The 20,533-nt window shown below is 41.5% G+C and overlaps 1 protein-coding gene across 2 annotated transcripts in view; it reads right to left on the reverse strand.

Annotated features, from left to right (window-relative positions):
• pds5b (PDS5 cohesin associated factor B) overlaps nt 1-20,315 on the reverse strand; it is a 258,376-nt gene extending 238,061 nt beyond the window's left edge. For both annotated transcript variants that reach the window (XR_013577094.1, XM_078545339.1), the window contains exon 1: nt 20,210-20,315. The gene's annotated coding sequence lies outside the window, so the exon portion shown is untranslated. The remainder of the gene's footprint in view (nt 1-20,209) is intronic.
• Between the last annotated feature and the right edge of the window lie 218 nt (nt 20,316-20,533).

The raw sequence follows: 20,533 nt of genomic DNA on the forward strand, positions 1-20,533 counted from the left end.
TGCTGCAGTATTTTCAATTCTTTGCTCACATCAGTTGTCAACAATTTGCCAATTTAAGGCCTGTGCCTTGAACTTCCAGAGTTCATTTTTCAATGTCACTTAGAGCAATAATTGACAAAATTAAAAATCAGTTTTAAAAGTCTAAAGGCAGTAGTTTAGCATCCTCATTAACCAGCCCCCTCAATTTCCTCCCCACTGTGCCTGAAAGACACAGCTCAAGGTGTAGTTCCATGGATACAACAACTTTGTCAAACAACTTAGACACAAATGATTCTCTCAAGGCACCTTCATGTACATGCAGGATGCAACAAGATGACAAGTATTTCAAATATAGGGCACAACAGTGCCCACCCTGTTCTTACTAATACATTGTACATTCCAGGATGTAGTATTGGATAGGGGACAGAAGTATGATTCCTTAGCTGATTCTTCCCCACCCATACCCTGAAACAACATTGCCAACTGTGATTAGATAATCACTGCCCAATTTGGATCAGCAAACTCAAAAAAAAGAGAACTCAAATTTGCAACATTCATTATCTATGACAATATATTGATTTACTAATCCATATCAATCCATAATACTAATTTAATTAGGTGCTACTCAACCAGCGCTAAATTAGAATTTGATACATTATAGACACGTAATCTGTCTGGTTCCATCTACTAAACTCACTCTTATGCATTTCTATATTGTGCTCACAAACCTAAGTTGCTTCAAACAGATGTGTAACAATCAAGAGAAGCTGTAATGACATTGGTGGAGTAGTGCTGAAAGCAATTTGAGATGCATTAAGACAATCACCCAAGAAGTGTATGGAATTTATCTTATAGCAAATTGGTAAAATTCACTATTCGTTTTATTGAAAAATAATCCAATGCTATCTCTAGGTTAAGTTTCAAGATGAACTCTAACAAAGCAGTACAGTTACCATTTTCTATAAATGCTATTCAAATCATTCTGTGGTATAAAAGTAAATTCCACAAACATCACAGACTTTCAATGTGTAAAGCCTGTGACAAAATGACATTACTTATTTTCTGAAAAATACAAGTGTTGCATTGAACTTTATTGCCCAGCACTGAGTGTCATTGCCCAGGGGCAACCAGATAGGCACAATGGTAAATTTAACTTAGCAATTTGGCATTCTTGAATGTATTTCTCAAATGAAATGCAAGGGTCACTATACAGCTTGGATTTTATCAAATTTAATCATTAATGCTTAGTGCTCAACCCCACAACCCCACCCCTCCCAAAACAAAATTTAATGAAAAAGGTCACCAGTATACAAAACCAAAATGCTCACCATCTCTCAACAACCCAACTTGAAGGTGGCACTCTCTTCAGAGAATTACAGGAGAACATCCAGGATTCCAATTGTCCCTGAGCAATACAACCTATGCAACGTTCAGATAAGTTTTTATATAAAAACAGGTTAATTAAGTTAGCCAATAACAAGGCACAGGGAGATAGCTCAAGCACTTAAAACGTGACTGACAATACAATTATGGTTACCAGTAACCATGACAATAATTTATCAACATGGCACTTGTGCCAAACATGAATTCCTAGTCTTATTTCTATTCCCTTATTGAGGTGATTCATCACAGCAATAAAATTCACTAACTCCTCTTTGCAATGCTGTAAGGCATTAGCAGTGAGATAATTTTCACTGATTGAAAGTCAAGTCACAGAGCTCAGGCAACAACTTACATTTATATTAAAAGTGTATTAGAAGTAGTTATCAAAAAATTGGCTAAAAGATGCAAGTTTTAAAGGGAGGGCTTAAAAAAGAGACAAGGAATACCAGAGTAACATGAGGCCTAAATGGCTGAAAACACAGCCTCCAACATTGGGGTGAAGGCAGGAGATGGACAAAAGACTGGGAGAATGTAAAGGAGTGTTGCCAGGGGAAAATATTGTTGTGGGGCTAAAGGCAGTTATGGAAATAAGGTAGGTCGAGGTCATAAAGGGATTTACACAAGATTGAGCGCGTTTTAAATGGGTGGCATTGGGGGACCAGGTGCCAATGTAGATCAGCAAGGAAGGATACAATTCAGGTAGCAGATGAGCTGAAGCTTACAGTAGGTGCAGAATAAGAGGTTGGTTCAGGGAGAATTGGAAATCTTAAGATGACAAAAGGCACAGATGACAGTTTTAACACAGGTGGATGCAGTATGGTCTTAGGCCAGCAATGTTACACAGGCAGTCATAATAGAGAGGATACTAAATTAGAGGCCAAGTTTAGGGTCGAATAGGACACTGAAATTGCAAACAGTCTGCTTTTTTTCTTTACAAAGTTGCCAGAAAGGGGAATGTAATTGGTGCCTGGAGTGCAGAGTTTGTGGTAAGGGCCAAAGGCGTTGGCTCACTGCCAAAGGAAAAAAAGTTTAAGCACCTTGGAGAATAAAATTAACTAACTCAAAATGTCAAACTGATGATGTTTTCAGCAGAAGCAGCCACCCAACTTGTAACTATTTTTCCAACAGCATTCACTGTCCCTACAATCACCAACCAACCCACCGCACCCTCCGACCCCATCTGATAGAAAATGAAAGCAAGCTCATATCGTGACATAATGGACTTCTCAATGGTCATAAACAAAAGGCCACATTTTTAATTAATTGATATAACACTTTATAGCATCTCCAAAATAATCCCAAAGCACTCCGTCAGCAACGAGGCTGAATAGTTGTAGTACTTGCTTACGTTTCTTTACAGCAGAACCCACAAATAACAAATGGATGAATGGTCCATTAACCTATTTTTGGTGATTAACAAAGAAGGCTTACAAAAAACTTGAAATGCTCATCTTCAGATAGTGATATAGGATTTTATCTATCTGCTCAACCATTGAAACTGCAAAGGCTACCTCAGTTTAGCATCTCATGCAAAAGACAGCAGCAATACACCAGTGCCAGCCTTCTTCACATACTTGAGTCTTGGAGTGGGATTTGAATCTGCACCTTCTGACTCAGAGGCAAAAGGTGTTATATAAAAAAAACCAAGCAATTATAAGCCTGAAAATTCTTGAAGATCAGTACTGAAGATCAGACGGACCTTGGTGTGCATATCCTTAGAGCCCTGAAGGTAGCAGGACAGGTAGCTAAGGTGGTTAAAGCAGCATATGGGATACTTGCCTTTAATAGTCGAAGCATAGAGCAGGGAGGTTATGCTGGAACTGTATAAGAGACTGGTTAGGCCACAACTAGAGTACCACATGCAGTTCTGGTCACCATACTATAGGAAGGGTGCAATTGCACTGGAGAGGGTGCAGAGGGGATGTACCAGGGTGCTGCCTGGGCTGGAGGGTCTGAGCTATGGAGGGAAGATTGGATAGACTGGAGTGGTTTTCCTTGGAACAATGAAGGTTGAGAGGGGACCTGATAGAGGTGTATAAGATTATGAGAGGCATAAATAAGGTGGATAGGAAGGCACTTTTTTCATTAATAGGGGGGGGGGGGTCAACAACCAGGGGGTATAGATTTAAGCTAAGAGGTAGAAGGCTAAACGGGGAATTAAGGAATAATTTTTTCACCCAGTGGGTGGTGAGAGTCTGGAATTTACTGCCTGAAGGGGTGGCCAAGTCAGAAACTCTTGTAACATTTAAGAAGTATTTAGATATTCACTTGCGTTGCCACAGCCTCCAGGGCTATGGGCCAAGCGCTGGAAAATGGGATTAGTGTAGCCAGATCTTTGTTGACTGGTGCGGACACGATGGGCCGAATTACCTCCTTCTGTGCTGTAAACAACTCTGAGTCTATGAGTCTTTGCCAGCTTGCTTTTAAGTGGAGGATATATATGACTACAATTGTCAGCACTTCTTCATCCATTTCTCTTAAAGAAACTCAGTGTGATATCAAAACTATGGTGTATTATTACTGCAGGCCTGAATTGAGTTAACCAATCAACTTTGAAGAGATTTTGGAAAAGTCAGGAAACCAAACTATTTCTGATCTGGAGTTGCTATTTCAAGTTTCCACATTTCCAGGAAAAAAAAAATCATAATGTGACACATTGCCCCAAGTTATGTTTTATTATTCTTACAGCCAGGTGAGGAGGGGTCAAATGGCTCCCCTCTTTTGATCACAATAACAACATTTTTTCTTTGTTTTAAAAGGATATGCTTGTCAATTTGGTGAGTACTTAACCGTTTATGCGCTGTGGTCATAAAAGGACCAATAGGACAGGAGTTTAACAAAGAAAAAGGGTTAGATCGGTTTAAGTTTAATAAAGCTAAGTAAAATAATAAAATACAGTGGCCAGGATTTTCCCCTCGGCAATTTGGGGATGGGGCCCGGTCGCCATGGGAAAAATGATGCGGGATGATGTCGTGAGGAATCCCCGACGTCATCCCGGTCCATTTAAATTTTTAGGAAGGCGGGCAGACAGCGAAAATCAGCTGTCCGCCCACCGACCTGTCAATGGCCAATTGACAGGCTATTTAAAGTAATTAAAGACCTGCCCGTCCAACCTTAAGGCTGGCGGGCAGGCCAGGAGCCCCAGCGGGCTCCAGATTATTGATGAAACTTCATCCACTGGCGAGATGAAGTTTCATGCCCATATTTTAAAAAAATTAATAAAGTTTATGTGGTCTTTATTAACATGTCCCATCTCGTGTGACATTGTCACATGAGGGGGACATGTTAATAATTTTTTAATGTTTCTATTTTTAATGTTTTTGACACTGTCAGTATTCTCCCTGAGACAGGACTTTGCCTCAGGGAGAAGTGCGCTCTTTTGTGCGCATGTGCGAAAGAGCACACTTTGACAGCTGGGGATTCTCTCCCCCCCCGCCTCCCCGCCGCACAGGAAGTGCATAGCGCTTCCCGTCGGGGATGCCACTGGACGGACCTTAATTGGCCCGCCCACTTAAAATGGCGGCCGGGGGGGCGGCTGCCCGCCCACCGCCAAGCCGGTGGGGCCCGCCCGTCATCCAAGGGCAAGATTCTGCCCAGTGACTTTTGCGCGTACACACACAAATACATCCGAAGATGTTTGTCCTTAGTTCTGCTGAGAAAATATGTTTGCATAAAACATACAAAGGGTTGGCTTGTCACGCTACCTTCCTTCTCCAACTGCCAGGGGAACGCAAAAAAAGAGACATTGTCCATGTATTCCATAGGTGACTTGATTAGTCCATGTCCAGAAGCTAAAATAGCTAGGGTCCCATTGTCCAAGCAATTAGTCTTCTCCAACAGTTGAATATCTCAGGTGATTGTCATAGATGCCTTGCTAGTGAGAAAGGAGATGAGTCCTTTACACTCCCCTGAAGTCATTGTTTTTGATGGGTTTTGCAGACAGACTTACTCCACTCCAATGAATTGGAATGTGGAACATATTGTAATGCAAATTGGGGTTAGCCATCTTGGGTTGTGATTTCAAGTCACTTAAAAAAAAACAGACTAAGGTTCAATTCAAGTGCCAACCAGTGGAACTCAATTGTCAAGCCCAGGTGGCTTGTTATGGCTCTGTAGCAGTTAGTACGTTATCCTTTAACTTCTATTTGAATCCACTCTGAAAATAATCAACTCCCTCAACCCAAATCATGAAGCAAGCAAATCACAAGCAAATTTATTTAACGCAACTTGTATTTAGTATTCCCAAGCATTGTATGTTTAATATGAAAAGCAGTTAGCCCAGTATATATCCTCTGCAGAACTCCACCATCCACTATGCCACACAGAGATACCTCCAGCTCACCTTCTGTTCGCTGTACCAAGTTAGTTTTTCATTCATTTTGAAAATGTGTCTGTTTCGTGAGCTTTAATCTTCTTTAACATGAACTTTAAAATGTGTTCTGGAAATAAAATGTGTTCGGGAAACAAACTATATGTCCACCTTATTGTTCATCTAATCTCACAGTATCCTCAAAAGTATTTCAGTGCATGAGATTGGATCTATCCATCTACATTCATATTAATGTCTCCTTTCATCCAAAATAAGCATAGGCAGCATTCTGTAAAATGTTCACGCATTTCATTTTAGGGAGGGAAAATGTATCTTTCATATCCTAAATGTACATGTTCTTGGAAATTGCCAGTGAACCAGATTTGACACTTAGCTCTTATTTTCCGGACTCTTGTGTACATCCTTCTTCATTCAGATCTTATGTATAGTTCTTTGCATTTTTGCCCAAACATAATGGATGGCAGTGGCGTAGTGGCATTGTCACTGGACTAGTAATCCAGAGACCCCTCGGTTCCAGTCCCACCACAACAGATGGTCGAATTTGAATTCAATAAAAATCTGGAATTAAAAGCCTAATGATGACTGTGAAAACATTGTCGATTGTCGTAAAAACCCATCTGGTTCACTAATGTCCTTTAGGGAAGGAAATCTGCCTTCTTTACCTGGCCTGGCCTACATGTGACTCCAGGCCCAGAGCAAAGTGGTTGACTCTTAAAGGTCTAGCAAGCCGCTCAGTTGTATCATCGGCTACGAAGTCTATAAGGAATGAAACTGGATGGACCACACTGCATCAACCAAGGCAACAGCAAACTCTGCCCTGTCGACCCTGCTTGTGGGGGCTTGTGCCAAAATTGGAAGAGCTGTCTCACAAACTAGTCAAGCAACAGCCTGACATAGTCATACTCATGGAATCATACCTTACAGATCATGTCTCCGACACAACCATCACCATCTCTGGATATGTCATATCCTACCAGCAGGATAGACCCAGCTGAGCTGGCAGCACAACCAGGAGGGAGTTGCCCTAGAAGTGTTCAGCATCGACTCCAGACCCCAAGAAGTCTGATGGCACCAGGTCAAACATGGGCAAGGAAACCTCCTGATGTACCATTCCCCCCTCAGCTGATGAATCAGTGTTCCATGTTGAACATCATTTGGGGGATCACTGAGGATGGCAAGGGTGCAGAATGTACTCTGGGTGGGGGACTTCAATGTCCATCACCAAGAGTGGCTCGGTAGCATCACTACTGACTGAGTCCTAAAAGGACTTAGCTGCTAGACTGTGTCTTTGGCAGGTGGTGAGGAAATCAACAAGAGGGAAAACATCCTCGACAATCTGCATGCCACACATGCATCTGTCTATGACAACATCAGTAGGAATGACCACCGCACAGTCCACCTTTACACTGAGGATACCATCCATCATGTTATGTGGCACTACCACTATGTTAAATGGGATGAATTTTGAACAGATCTAACAACTCAAGACTGGGCATCCATGAGGTGCTGTGGGCCAGCAACAGAATTGTACTCAACCATAATCTGTAACCTCATGGCCTGGCATATCCTAGCATATTCCACACTCTACCATTACCATCAAGCCAAGGGATCATCCCTGGTTCAATGGAGTGCGCAGGAGGGCATGCCAGCAGCAGCTCTGGGCATACCTAAATATGGAGGTGTCAACCTGGTGAAGCTACAACACAGGTATTCTGCTTATGCTGTGCAAGTAGTCAATAGACAGAGCTAAGCGAACCAACAGATCAGATCTAAGCTCTGCAGTCCTGCCACATCCAGTCATGAATGGTGGTGGACAATTAAACAACTCACTAGAGGAGGAGACTCCACAAATATCCCCATCCTCAATGATGAGGAGCACGTCAGTGCAAAAGATAAGGCTGAAGCATTTGCAACACAATCTTCCGCCATAAGTGCCAAGCGGATGGTCCATCTCTGCCTCCTCCAGAGGTCCCAGCATCACAGATGCCAGTCTTCAGTCAATTCGATTCACTCTGTGTGACATCAAGAAACAGCTGATGGCACTGGATGCTGCAAAGGCTATGGGCCCTGACAATATTCCAGCAATAGTACTGAAGACTTGTGCTCTAGAACTTGCTGCACCCCTAGCCAAGTTGTTCCAGTCCAGCTGCAACACTGGCATCTATCCAGCTCCAACTGCTTCATCAATGACCTTCCTTCCATCATAAGGTCAGAAGTGGGAATGGTTGCAGGTAATTGCACAACGTTCAGCACCATTTGTGACTCCACAGATAGTGAAGCAGTCCATGTCTGAAGCAGTCCATGTCCAAATGCAACTTCCCTTCCTGGTGTCATGTTAAAAGTGCTCTCACTTCAGGTAATGTCCCACTTTCCTTAAAAAACTGCCATCATCACCCTTCGCCTCTAAAGAGCCAACCCTTGCCAACACCGTTGTTGTACATTATCACATCATCACCAACTCCTACCTCTCATCCTCTCCAAGTCCTACAGCACAACACCACCCAAAACCGTGCCATCTTTGAATCCTTCCAATCAAATTTCTGCCCCTGCATAGTACTGAAATGACTCTCAAAAGTTACAAATTGCATCCTATGTGACTGACAAAAGTAAATTATGCATCTTCAACATTTCTGCAGCCTTTGCCATGATTAGCCAGGCCATCTTGCTCAAATATTTCTCCACTGTCATCCAGCTGGAAGGGACTCCACTTGCTTGTTCTATTCTCATCACTCTCAAGAGCTTCTTTTCCCACTCTCACCATCACCTATGGTGTCCTCCAAGATTCTATTCTTGGCTCCCTCCAGTTTCTCATCCGCATGCTGCCCATTGGCGACATCATCCAAAAGCACAGCATTTGTTTTCACGTGTATAATTGAAAACATCCAGCTCTACCTCACCACCACCTCTCTCGACTCCTCCAATGTCATTAAAATTATCAAACTGCTTGCCCGACATCCAGTACTGGATGAGCAGAAACTTCCTCCAATTAAAACACTGGAAAAGCCAAATCCATTCCAGCTACTGATTCCATACCTCTCAATGCAACTCGGAGGTTGAGCCAGACCATGTTTGGTGTCATATTTGACCCAAAGGTGAACTTCTCAGCACATATCTATGCCATCACCAAGACCACCCATTTCCAAATTTCCTTAACATTGCTCAACTCGACCCCAGCCTTAGCTCACGTGTTGCTGAAACCCTCACCCATGCACTCGTGACCAGTCTCCCACATTCTACCCTGCTTAAACTGGAGCTCAAAAACACCACTGCCTGTTTCTTAACTTGCACCAAGTTCTCTTCACGCATCACTCCTGTGCTCTCTGACCCATATCAAGCAAAACCTTGATTTTAAAATTCTCAAATCTTGCTTTCAAAACCCTCCATGGCAGTGCCTACCAACCCCCATCCACCACCCTGCTGTCTCTCTCTAATCTCCTTCAGCTCCTCAGCTCAACATATCTGCACTCCTCCAATTTTTGCCTCCTGAGCATCCTGATTTTAATGCTCCAATATTGATGACTATGCCTTCATCTGTCTAGGCCCTAAACTCGAATTCCCAGATCTTTCTGTATGTCTACCTCCCTCTCCTCCTTTAAAATACTGCTTAAAACCTACTTTTTTGGACCAAACTTTTGACCATTTGCACTAATGTCATCTTATGTGATTGGATATCAAAGTATAACACCTGGGGCTTTTTATTACACTAAAAAGAACTATATAAATACAAGTACTTGTACACAAGACCTCTGTGCCAAAAAGATATCTTGTTCCAGAATTTGGTCAATTTTCAACAACGTAAGGATAGAATTTAACAAATTGTTCAGGTGCCTTGTCACTTAGACCAAATCACAATCTAATCCACTTCAAGGGCACTAGGGAATAAAGCCCTACAAAACCACCACCAACACACCATCTCCTTCAAATTAAACCAGCTTTTCCATGATAAAATGCAATTGCAATTACAAAAGGAACATACAGGTTCAAAAGATATGGATGAAAAGAAAAGCTGGAAGCCAGATGATGAAACCACCGGTTGGAGTCACACCTAGCACAAAGGGAAATGGTTGTAGTTGTTGGAGGTCAATCATCCCAGCCACAGGACATCACCGCAGGAGTTCGTCAGGGTAGTGTCCTAGGCCCAACCATCGTCAGCTGCTTCATCAATGACCTTCCCTCAATCATAGGATCACAAATGGGGATGTTCGCTGATGCTTGCACAATGTTCAGTAGCATTCACAATTCCTCAGATGCAGCACATGAACACAGACTGCTTCAATAAGTCGTGGACAACATTCAGGCTTGGAGTTGATGTGTGGCATGAATGTTACTTACCACTTAAGTGCCAGGCAATGACCATCTCAAACGAGAGAGAATCAAACCATCACCCCTTGACATTCAATGGCATTACTATCAATGAATCCGCACAAATATCATCCTGGCAGGTTACCATTGACCAGAAGTTGAACAAGACCAGCCATATAAATACTGTGGCTACAAGAGCAGGTCAGAAACTGGAAATTCTGCAGTGAGTAACTCACCTCCTGACTCCCCAAAGCCTGACCAACATCTACAAGGCACATGTCAGGAGTGTGATGGAATATTCTCCACTTGCCTGGATGAGTGTAGCGCCAACAACACTCAAGAAGCTTGACACCATCCGGGACAAAGCAGCTCACTTGATTGGCATCCCGTCCACCATCTTAAGACATTCACTCACACATAGCACCACCAATGCAGTGGCAGCAGTGTGTACCATCTACAAGATGCACTGCACCAACGCACCAAGGTTCCTTCGACAGCACCTTCCAAACCTGCAACCTCTACCACCAAGAAGGGCAACAGCAGATGCATGGGAACACCACCACCAAGTTCCCCTCCAAGCCACACACCATTCTGACTCGGAACTAAATCACTGTTCCTTCGTGCCACTGGGTCAAAATCCTGGAACTTCCTCCCCAACAGCACTGTGGGTGTTCCTACACCACATGCACTGTAGCGGTTCAAGGAGGCAGCTCATCATCATCTTCTCAAGTGCAATTAATGCAGGCTTTACCAGTGACAGCCTCATCCCATGAAAGATTTAAAAAAGGAGCGAATGTTTGGTTTTAAAATTCAGTACCACAATGTGTGAGCACTAACAATCATTGACAGGACTTGCGTTCCAATTCAGTCCCAAGATAGATTGAATATTTTTTCCCCCATCTCGCCAAGCTTTAAAGGTCCGAAGAGCAACAAGTTTGGAAGTTCAAACCAGTTTCTCATGAAGAAAAACTGACCACTAATTAGCAAATCTCATGAGGAAGCTTAGAGTAGGAATTTTTACTAAAACTAGGGCATGTAGGAAAATTATCTGCAAGGCTTGTGCTTATAGCTGATCTAGGTGCGTTTGATGCTGAGTGGACGTAAAATGTTGAAGCATTTCACTCCCCAGCACCAACAACTCTGACCTTGATTAGCATAACACTTAACCAGACAAAAAAATATTTCACGCAGCCATCGCAAAAACATTGAATACTGTTCTTCCAATATATTCTTCCTGTTAAAATAGCAGCACTTAAAATGTTGTAGAATAGCAAATCTAGTAGTTTTGAAAGCAGGAAAATTTGTTCTCTCTGCATCCGCTTCAAAAGGACCACTGTCATTTTAAGTTAGAGAACACTTCAGACAAATTCTACATTTCCAAGTCCTCAAAGTTGCATCATCAGTCTCATACTTAACACTATCCCTAACCATAAAGGAAAGTCTAGCTCTGTTGCATTCAGTTTAGTGTTCATGATACATACTTTATTGCATTCATTTCTGGAAGAGACAGTCAAACACGTGGGAGTAATTACAACCACAGGCCACAGTTGACAGCTATCTGCAGGCCAAATGGCTGAATGACAGAACTAAATAAACACAAGTGCAATTCTCAGCAACTTAAATGTAATTATTTTCTCCATACTTGACAAGTCCTTAATGTGTACATAAAATTGCTAATTAGTAACTCCTCGTGAACATAAATAATTCTAAAAAAATTAAAACCCATTTTAATGTCCAATTCAACATTCTGACTGATAAAGCAACTTGTCCAAACAACACTTTTTAATGTTGCAATCTTGTTGATTTACTTTTCAAGCATAACATTGAGATGTTTTGTTCATTACATAGAATTATTTGCTTAATCCAAATTCACTTCCCTACCATGAAGCAAGGCACCTCATATAGATTAATTTCAGCTGAATTAAATTATACAATGCAAAGTTCTTGACAGCATGGATTTGTGCATGTCCAATACAAGACAACCTACAAACAAGGAAATTTCAACCAAACACTCATTAATTAATTGATTCCCTTGCAGCTAATACTGAAAGTATGCAAAAAAATGAATTTGATTAATAAACTGCCAGGTATCACAATACCGTTGTATTTAATGGATATGCTGGTACAATATTACTCTAAAAAGTATACAAGGTAATCGAGCCCTTGCAGTGCCAAATAAACTAGGAACAATCTGCAACTTGGTAAAAGGTCAGCTTATATCAATATTCTGCCAAGTGTTCTCATGCACAACTATTAATAGATACACCTGTAAATAGGAATATCCAGTTAAGAGAGACGGTACTGACACAGTGCCATGAAGTCTTTCTCCTGCAGCCCTTCTTTCCTAAAGCAGTGATTCGTACTCACCACAGCGTTATTTAATGAAAAGGGTAATAATGACTCAACTTAACTGTGACATATTTGAACAAATACATATTAAATAGAAAAGGAATTGCTAGACAGAAAAACATGATAGATCCACCTAGGTCTGGTCAATAATTATTCCTCTACCAATATAATAGAACAGGTTATCTGATCATTATCAGATTGCTTTTTGTGGGGTCTTCCTGTGTTCAAATTGGCTTCTACACCTCCTACATTAAAACAGTAACTACACTTTGAAAGCAATTCACTGGCTGTCAAGCACTTTGGGCAATGTTCACTCCAAGCTGCACAGCTGCGCAGCAGCAATTGTCACACAGGGGACAAAAAGGCTGCACACAACCAGAGGTCCTGTTAAAACGTATGCATGTGCAACCTTGGGGCAATCTTAAAGGGACTGCGCACCACAAGAAACAAGTACGCATAGCAAAGAGAAATTGGAGTGAATATTGACTTTGGGATATCCAGAGATCGTGAAACTATGTAAATGCTAGTCTTTCTTCCAGTTCACCTTCTACTATCCTGATAGTCACATGACATAATATTAGCATTGTTGATTAATCATTTTCAACTAATCCAATATGCCAAGTGAGAGGAGGAAAACCCTAGGGTTGGAAGACATTGGCAGTTATATATCTCAAATTACTCATGTGGTGTATCTTAATGATATTTTCTGAAACGTATTCAATTTGAGATTGATTGTAAGCTTGAGCTCCTCCAAAACTTTGTTGCCTGTATCCTAACCCGCACCAAGTCCCATTCAAGCTCGCTGGTCTATATTGGCTCCCATTCCAGCAATCCTTCAGTTATAGAATTCTCATCTATGTTTTCAAGTTACTCCATGGCCTCACTCTACCTTCAACCCTCCAAAATATCTCTGTGTTTGTCTAATTCTGGTCTATTGTGCATCCCCAGTGCTAATTGTTCCACCATAGGCAACTGAAGACACAGCTGTCTAGGTAGAAGCTCTGGAATTTCTTCCCAGAATCCCATCACCTCACCTCTCTACCTCTCCTACTTTAAGACACTCCTTAAACCCGAACTCTCGCATATTCTACTTCTCCTTACATGGCTCAGTGTTTTTGTTTGAAAACACCTCTTCTGAAGCACCTTGGGATGTTTTACAACATTAAAAGCATTTCATAAATGCAAGTTGTTGCTGTAATTTCCATATTCCTGGATAATGTAGATCCAATTAAATGCCTTTCAGTAATTGCATGCCCTCAATCCTACCCACTTAGAAACATGGCAGTGCTTAATCTAGTGGCACATTAACATGATACAGAACAATTTACAAATGTAGCAAGCACAAAGCACTAATGCCCCCTTGAGTTGCATTTACACTTTCCTCTCTTTATAGATGCTACTCAAGTCTTTCCATTTTTGTTTCAGATTTCCAGCATCTGCAATATTTTATTAATTCATCAAGAATTTCAGACTGCCTAGATCTCTTGACAAAAACAAGGATTAAGGGTTTAAAATAATAGATTGTCATTACCCAAATCTATCTGTATTACAAAAATTGAATTTAAAAATCATAAGCTATTCGCAGGCTTACATATGACTACTAAAAACCAAAACTAAAGTTCACCATTTTACCATGTAAAGCTGCAAGTGATTCAACTCTACTTACAAAAGGGTCTAAAACTAGCAACAGTTGAACTATGAACCACCTAGGTTATAAGTCATTGTGACATTTTATCTACGCATTTGCACAGGACTTCGGACAGTGATCCTTTTGAATTCAATCAGCAATACAATAAGGTCCACACATTTGTTAGTTGGATACCCAAACAGTCAACACCTACTTCCAGCACACATTAGTTGTACTTAGAAACATACATAGAAAGTAGGAGCAGGAGTAAGCCATTAGGCCCTTCGAGCTGGCTCCGCCATTCATTATGATCAATAGCTGATCATCCAACTCAATAGCCGGCTCCCACTTTCTCCGCATATCCTTTGATCCCTTTCACCCCAAGAGCTATAATCCAACTCCTTCTTGAAAACATACAATGTTTTGGCCTCAACTACTTTCTGTGGTAGCGAATTCCACAGGCTCACCACTCTCTGGGTGAAGAAATTTCTCCTCATCTCAGTCCTAAATGGTCTACCCCATATCCTCAGACTGTGACCCCTGGTTCTGGACTCCCCCACCATCGGGAACATCCTTCCTGCATCTACCCTGCCTAGTCCTGTTAGAATTTTATAGGTTTCTATGAGGACCCCCCTTCATTCTTCTGAACTCCAGCGAATATAATCCTAACCAACTCAATCTCTCCTCATATGTCAGTCCCGCCATCCCAGGAATCAGCCTGGCAAACCTTCGTTGCACTCCCTCTATGGCAAGAACATACTTCCTCAGATAAGGAGACCAAAACTGCACACAATATTCCAGGTGTGGTCTCACCAAGGTTCTGGATAATTGCAGCAAGACATCCCTGCTCCTGTACTCAAATCCTCTCGCTATGAAGGCCAACATATCATTTGCCTTACCACCTCTGCTGCACTTGCATGCTTACCTTCAGTGACTGGGGTACGAGGACACCCAGGTCTCGTTGCACATTCCCCTCTCTCAATTTATAGCCATTCAGATAATAATCTGCCTTCCACTTTGGTAGCAAAAACAGGATAACCTTACATACATTCACATTATACTGCATCTGCCATGCATTTGCCCACTCACTCAGCTTGTCCAACTCACACTGAAGTATCTCCGCATCCTCTTCACAGCTCACCCTCCCACCCAGCTTTGTGTCATCTGCAAATTTGGAGATATTACATTTAGTTCCCTCATCTAAATCATTAATATATATATATATATATATATATATATATATATATATATATATATATATATATATATATATATATATATATATATAGTGTGAATAACTGGGGTCCCAGCACTGATCCCTGCGGTACCCCACTAGTCACTGCCTGCCAGTCAGGAAAAAGATCAGTTTATTCCTACTCTTTGTTTCTTGCCTGCCAACCAGTTTTCTATCCATCTCAATACACTACCCCCAATCCCATGCACTTTAATTTTACACGCCAATCTCTTATGTGGGACTTTGTTGAAAGCCTTCGGAAAGTCCAAATAAACCACATTCACTGGCTCCCCCTCATCAAGTCTACTAGTTACATCACCGAAAAACTCCAGTAGATTTTTTGAGCATGATTTCCCTTTTGTAAATACATGCCGACTTTGTCCAATTCTACCACTGTTTTCCAAGTGCTCAGCTATTAAATCTTTTATAATGGACTCTAGAATTTTCCCCACTACTGACGTCAGGCTGGCTGGTCTACAATTCCCAGTTTTCTCTCTACCTGACTTTTTAAATAGCGGGGTTACATTAGCTACCCTCCAATCTGTAGGTGTTCCAGAGTCTATAGAATCTCGGAAGATGACCACCAATGCATCCTAGAGCCACTTCCTTAAATACTCTGGGATGTAGATTATCAGGCCCTGAGGATTTATCGGCCTTCAATCCCACCAATTTCCTCAACACCATTTCCCTACTAATACTGATTTCTTTCAGTTCCTCCCTCTCACTAAACCCTGTGTTCCCCAACTTTTCTGTATGTTATTTGTGTCCTCCTTTGTGAAGGCAGAACCAAAGTATATATTTAGTTGGTCAGCCATTTCTTTGTTCCCCATTATAAATTCCCCTGCTTCTGACTGTAAATTAAGGGTTAAAATAAAAGCAAACTAAAACCATTGTTTTGACCAAGAGAATCTACATTTGAATCGAGCTCTAGCCCAAATTAATGGGAAAACTCTCCTTGGAAAGATGCAAAGATTCTAATGAGCTTGATCAGTTTCAATCCAGTTCATTGGCACCTCATCTTCACTGCACTATAACTCAAAAAAAACTTGTTATATAGAACTTTCCACATCCTCAGCATGCCAAAAAGTACTTCACAGCCAATGAGATACTTTTGAATTATTGTTACTGTTGCTATATGAGCAAACACAGCAACTAATTGGTACACAGCTACATGTCACAAAGGCAGGGCTGCATTGTACTACACTAGACCTTCAGCTGAGATTATGTGCTCGAGTCTGGTGCTGGGCTTGAACTCACCCACTTCTAACTTAAGAGTGTTTCCTGCTTCTCCTCAAACCAGCAATTCTGTTACTTCAAGATACTCCACTAGTTATTCTGCAGTGAATATAGCTTGTTTAGTGATAGCACCTATGCCTCTGAGGTGGAGTTAAGTCATGTTGTGCAGACAAGGTGAAGAAAGTTTTATCTACATCTGGTACCTGTCCACTTTTCTTAATGCTAACACTGGGTGCAAAAAACAAACTGTTCCAATCCTCTTACTGGCATTCCTCACCTCAACAAAACAGAATTACACAATTTCAGAATGCTGCTTCACCATTGTGCATTTTTATTAATTTCAACTGCTTTGGAAATATACAGTCAAATTACTCTGCATTGGCTCCTTGACTCCACCGAAGTGCCAGCCCCACTGAACTGAATGAATCTGCTTCAAAGCTCTACCCTCTCCTCCCACTCAGATTTGCCAACCATTGGCTGGGCTCCTGATTGGAAGTATTTGTGGTGGTGAGGAACAATCCATTAGAGTGAGATGATGGATAAATTCATAATTCAAAACCAGCATACATTCTCTAAAAAAATTTTAAAAATGAAGTGGTCCAACTGTGGTTAACAAGAGAAGACAAGTATCAGATGAAAGAAAAGCTTAGAATGCTGCCAAAAAGAATAACCTTGAGGATTGGAAGGGTTTTAAAATTCAACAAAAGATGACCAAGAAATTGATAGAGAAAAAAAATGTAAGTAAACTAGCAACAGACATAAAAAGATTTTAAAAGTATGTTAAAAAAAGGGAAGAGATTAGCAAAAGTAAATGTCAGTCCCTTACAGCCAGAGACAGGAGAAATTATAACGGAGAGTGAGGAAATGGCAATGACATTAAAACAAATACTTTGTATCTATATTCAAGGCAACACAAAACACAAAACATTCCAGAAACAGTGGGGAACCAAGGATCTAGTGAGAATGAGGAACTCAAACAAATCACTATTAGTAAATAAATAGTACTGGAGAAAATAATGGGACTAAAGTAAACAAATCCCCTGGTCTTGAACTACATCCTAGGTTCTAAAAAAAGCAACCAGAGGCAGCTAGAGATAGTGCATGTATTGGTTTTGATCTTTCAGGATTCCCTGGATTCTGGAACAGCCCTCATGGAGTGGAAGAAAGCAAACATAACCTCATTATTCAAGCAGGGAGGGAGAGAGAAAATAAGGAACTGAAGGCCGGTCAACCTGACATCAGTAGGAGCAAAAATGCTAGAATCTATTATTGGTAACAGGGCACTTGAAAAATCATAAAATGATTAGGCAGAGTCAACACAGATTTATGAAAGTGTTCATGAAATCTGCTAGTTTCTTTTGAGAAGAATGTAAAATCATGGCAGATAAGGGCATGTGTTTGGATTTTCAAAAAGCATTCAATAAAAAAGGTGCCACACAACAGGCTCTTACACAAAATCAGGGCTCATGGGATTGGGGTAATACATATGTATAAAATGAGGATCAGTTAACAGACAGACGGCAGAGTTCAGGAATAAACACAGCACCTTTAGGTTGGCAGACTGTAATGAACGAGATATTACAAGTATCTGTACTTGTGCCTCAACTATTTACAAATCAGTGTCAATGATTTGAGGATGGGACTGAAGGTAACAGGCTTGCTGATGGTACAAAGCAAGGTGGGGAAGTAAGATGAGAAACGGACAAAGAGGTTGCAAAGGAATATAGGCGAGTTAAGTGAATGGACAAGAATATGGCATATGGAATACAATGTGGTATTTTGGTAGGAAAAATTTAAAAAGGCAGAATATTTTTTGAATGCTGAAAGACTGGGGAATATTGGTATTCAGAGGGACTTGGGTGCCTTTGTACTTGAATCACAAAGTTAACATGCTGGTAGAGTAAGAAATTAGGAAAACAAATATTAGCTTTTATTAGAAAAGGATTGGAGCACAAGAGTAAGCAAATGTTATTACAATTATATTGGGCCCTGGTGAGACCACACCTGGAATAATATACACAGTTTTGGTCTCCTTATTTTAGGGTGGATATATTTGCTTCAGAGGGAGTTCAACAAAGGTTCACTAAACTGGTTCCTGGGATGGGATAGGATTGTTGGGGGGGGGGGGGAGAGAGAGAGAGAGAGAGAATTATCCTCAGAGGTGAGATTGAGTAGACTAGGTATAAAGTCTCTCCACCTATGAGAAGTGGTCTCAGAAAAATAAAATTCTTAAGTGGCTTGATAGGGTAGATGCTGGAAAGATGTTTCTCTTGGTTGGGGAGTCCTTCTGTATCAGTCTCAGATTAAGGGATCAGCCATTTACAAATGAGATAAGGAGAAATTTCTCCAATCAAGGGGTTGTGAATCTTTGGAATTCTCTAGGCCAGAGACAAATAGATTTTTGGATACTAAGGGAATCAAAGAACATGAGGAAAGTGCAGGAAGGCAGCGTATGAGATATGCCATGTTCCTACTGAAATGGCATAGCAAGTTCAAAGGACTGAGTAGCCTAGTCATCCTCCTTGTTCTAATGATCCTATGAAAAGAACTCACTTGACAGGTATCTTTCTGCTTTGTGAATATATGGAGGCACAACCTGCAACACTATCACAAAAGCTTGGAAATCTGAAGTTAACAGCTGTGATTGATTTGCTTACAAGACTTTTTGCTCTGGTCTAAAAAGATTCATATTCCTTTATATTAGAACAATTATTCAAAATATTAGACATCGGCTGTAAAAGAACAGAATTGAAATATGGTTAACCTAGATAAAAAAGAGGCTATTTACAAGAGCGTTTTTTATAGAAATAGCAATGTGTACAACTCTCAAATGACACATAAGCATTAACCACGAAAGATCACATTTATGTCAGAAGAGCATTTTTATAAGTCAACCTATCATACAACTTTTTGCTTGAAAATAATCCAAAATTAAGCCTTTTTAATAGCAAGCGCGAAAATACTTGCGCATCAAAACCTGTTACCATTTCTGATCCTCAACGGCTGCTGGTTATCACAGGTACTGAAATGACAGGAATGTCACATACGACTATTCCACTATCTTGCTTTCCAGTATTTTTTACCCTGGACAACGTCAACCACCAAATAGTGAATTCAGTATCTTGAAGCAACTAGGTCAGATTTAATTTTTGATTCAAATAGTCATTTACAATGCAACACGTCCGATCCCTAATTGCTTAAACAAGACTATATACTACACCTCATCGAATATTGCTCACTAAGAGGAGGAGGAGGAGGGGGGGGAGAATAGAAATATGTGGACGAGCTCATCAAATACGTCAAGTTCTAGGCCAAAGCAAAACAGGAGCGAAACCAGGCCCCATAACCCAGCAAACTCGACCCTTTCTGGGGGGGGGGGGGGCGGAGAACCATCAACCAGACTTTAAATATCACCATTTTCAATCTTTACACTCCCTACACACACACAGAGAGGAAAAGAATCATAATCTCGCAGCAGGACTTCCAGCAGAACCCAAAGAGCTTTCTCCCCGCCCGGCACAGTGTCCGTGAGCAGGAGCACTCTCCCAATCACTGAAAACAAAACCACAGCAGCGAAAAGCATCACCGAGTTAGTGAGAGGAGGAGAGAGAGAGAGAGAGAGACACATACACACAGGGAAAGGCGGACACGCATTGAAAGCCGAGCCACCACACACCGCACGGCACAGAGCGGCCGCCGATACACCCAATAACAAAACAAAAACACACACACAAAAAAACATCCCCATGGAAATGTTGCTGATCCTCACCCGTGTGAAAGCCCCCCCCAAGTCCGGTCCAGTCCAAAGCCGTGCAATCCAGTCCGGTCCAATCCAATCCCCTCACCGCGCCGCCGCCGCTGCCGCCTGCCCCCGGAACGCTTCAAAATGGCGCCAATTTGTCTCCGGCTGCACCAATGAACGCGGAGCGGGGGAGGGAGGGGAGTCACTGTCAACACATCAGTCAACCCCAAACCCAACTCCCAGAGCAGGAGCACAGAGCCAAACCCTACACGGAGAGGGAGAGGGAGCAGGGGCACTCTCTTACCCGCACTGACACCATGGATTTACATTGGGAGTGGGTTGGGATAGAGA

The sequence above is a fragment of the Cetorhinus maximus genome, chromosome 7, assembly GCF_964194155.1.
Source record: "Cetorhinus maximus chromosome 7, sCetMax3.hap1.1, whole genome shotgun sequence".
Lineage (NCBI taxonomy): Eukaryota > Metazoa > Chordata > Chondrichthyes > Lamniformes > Cetorhinidae > Cetorhinus > Cetorhinus maximus.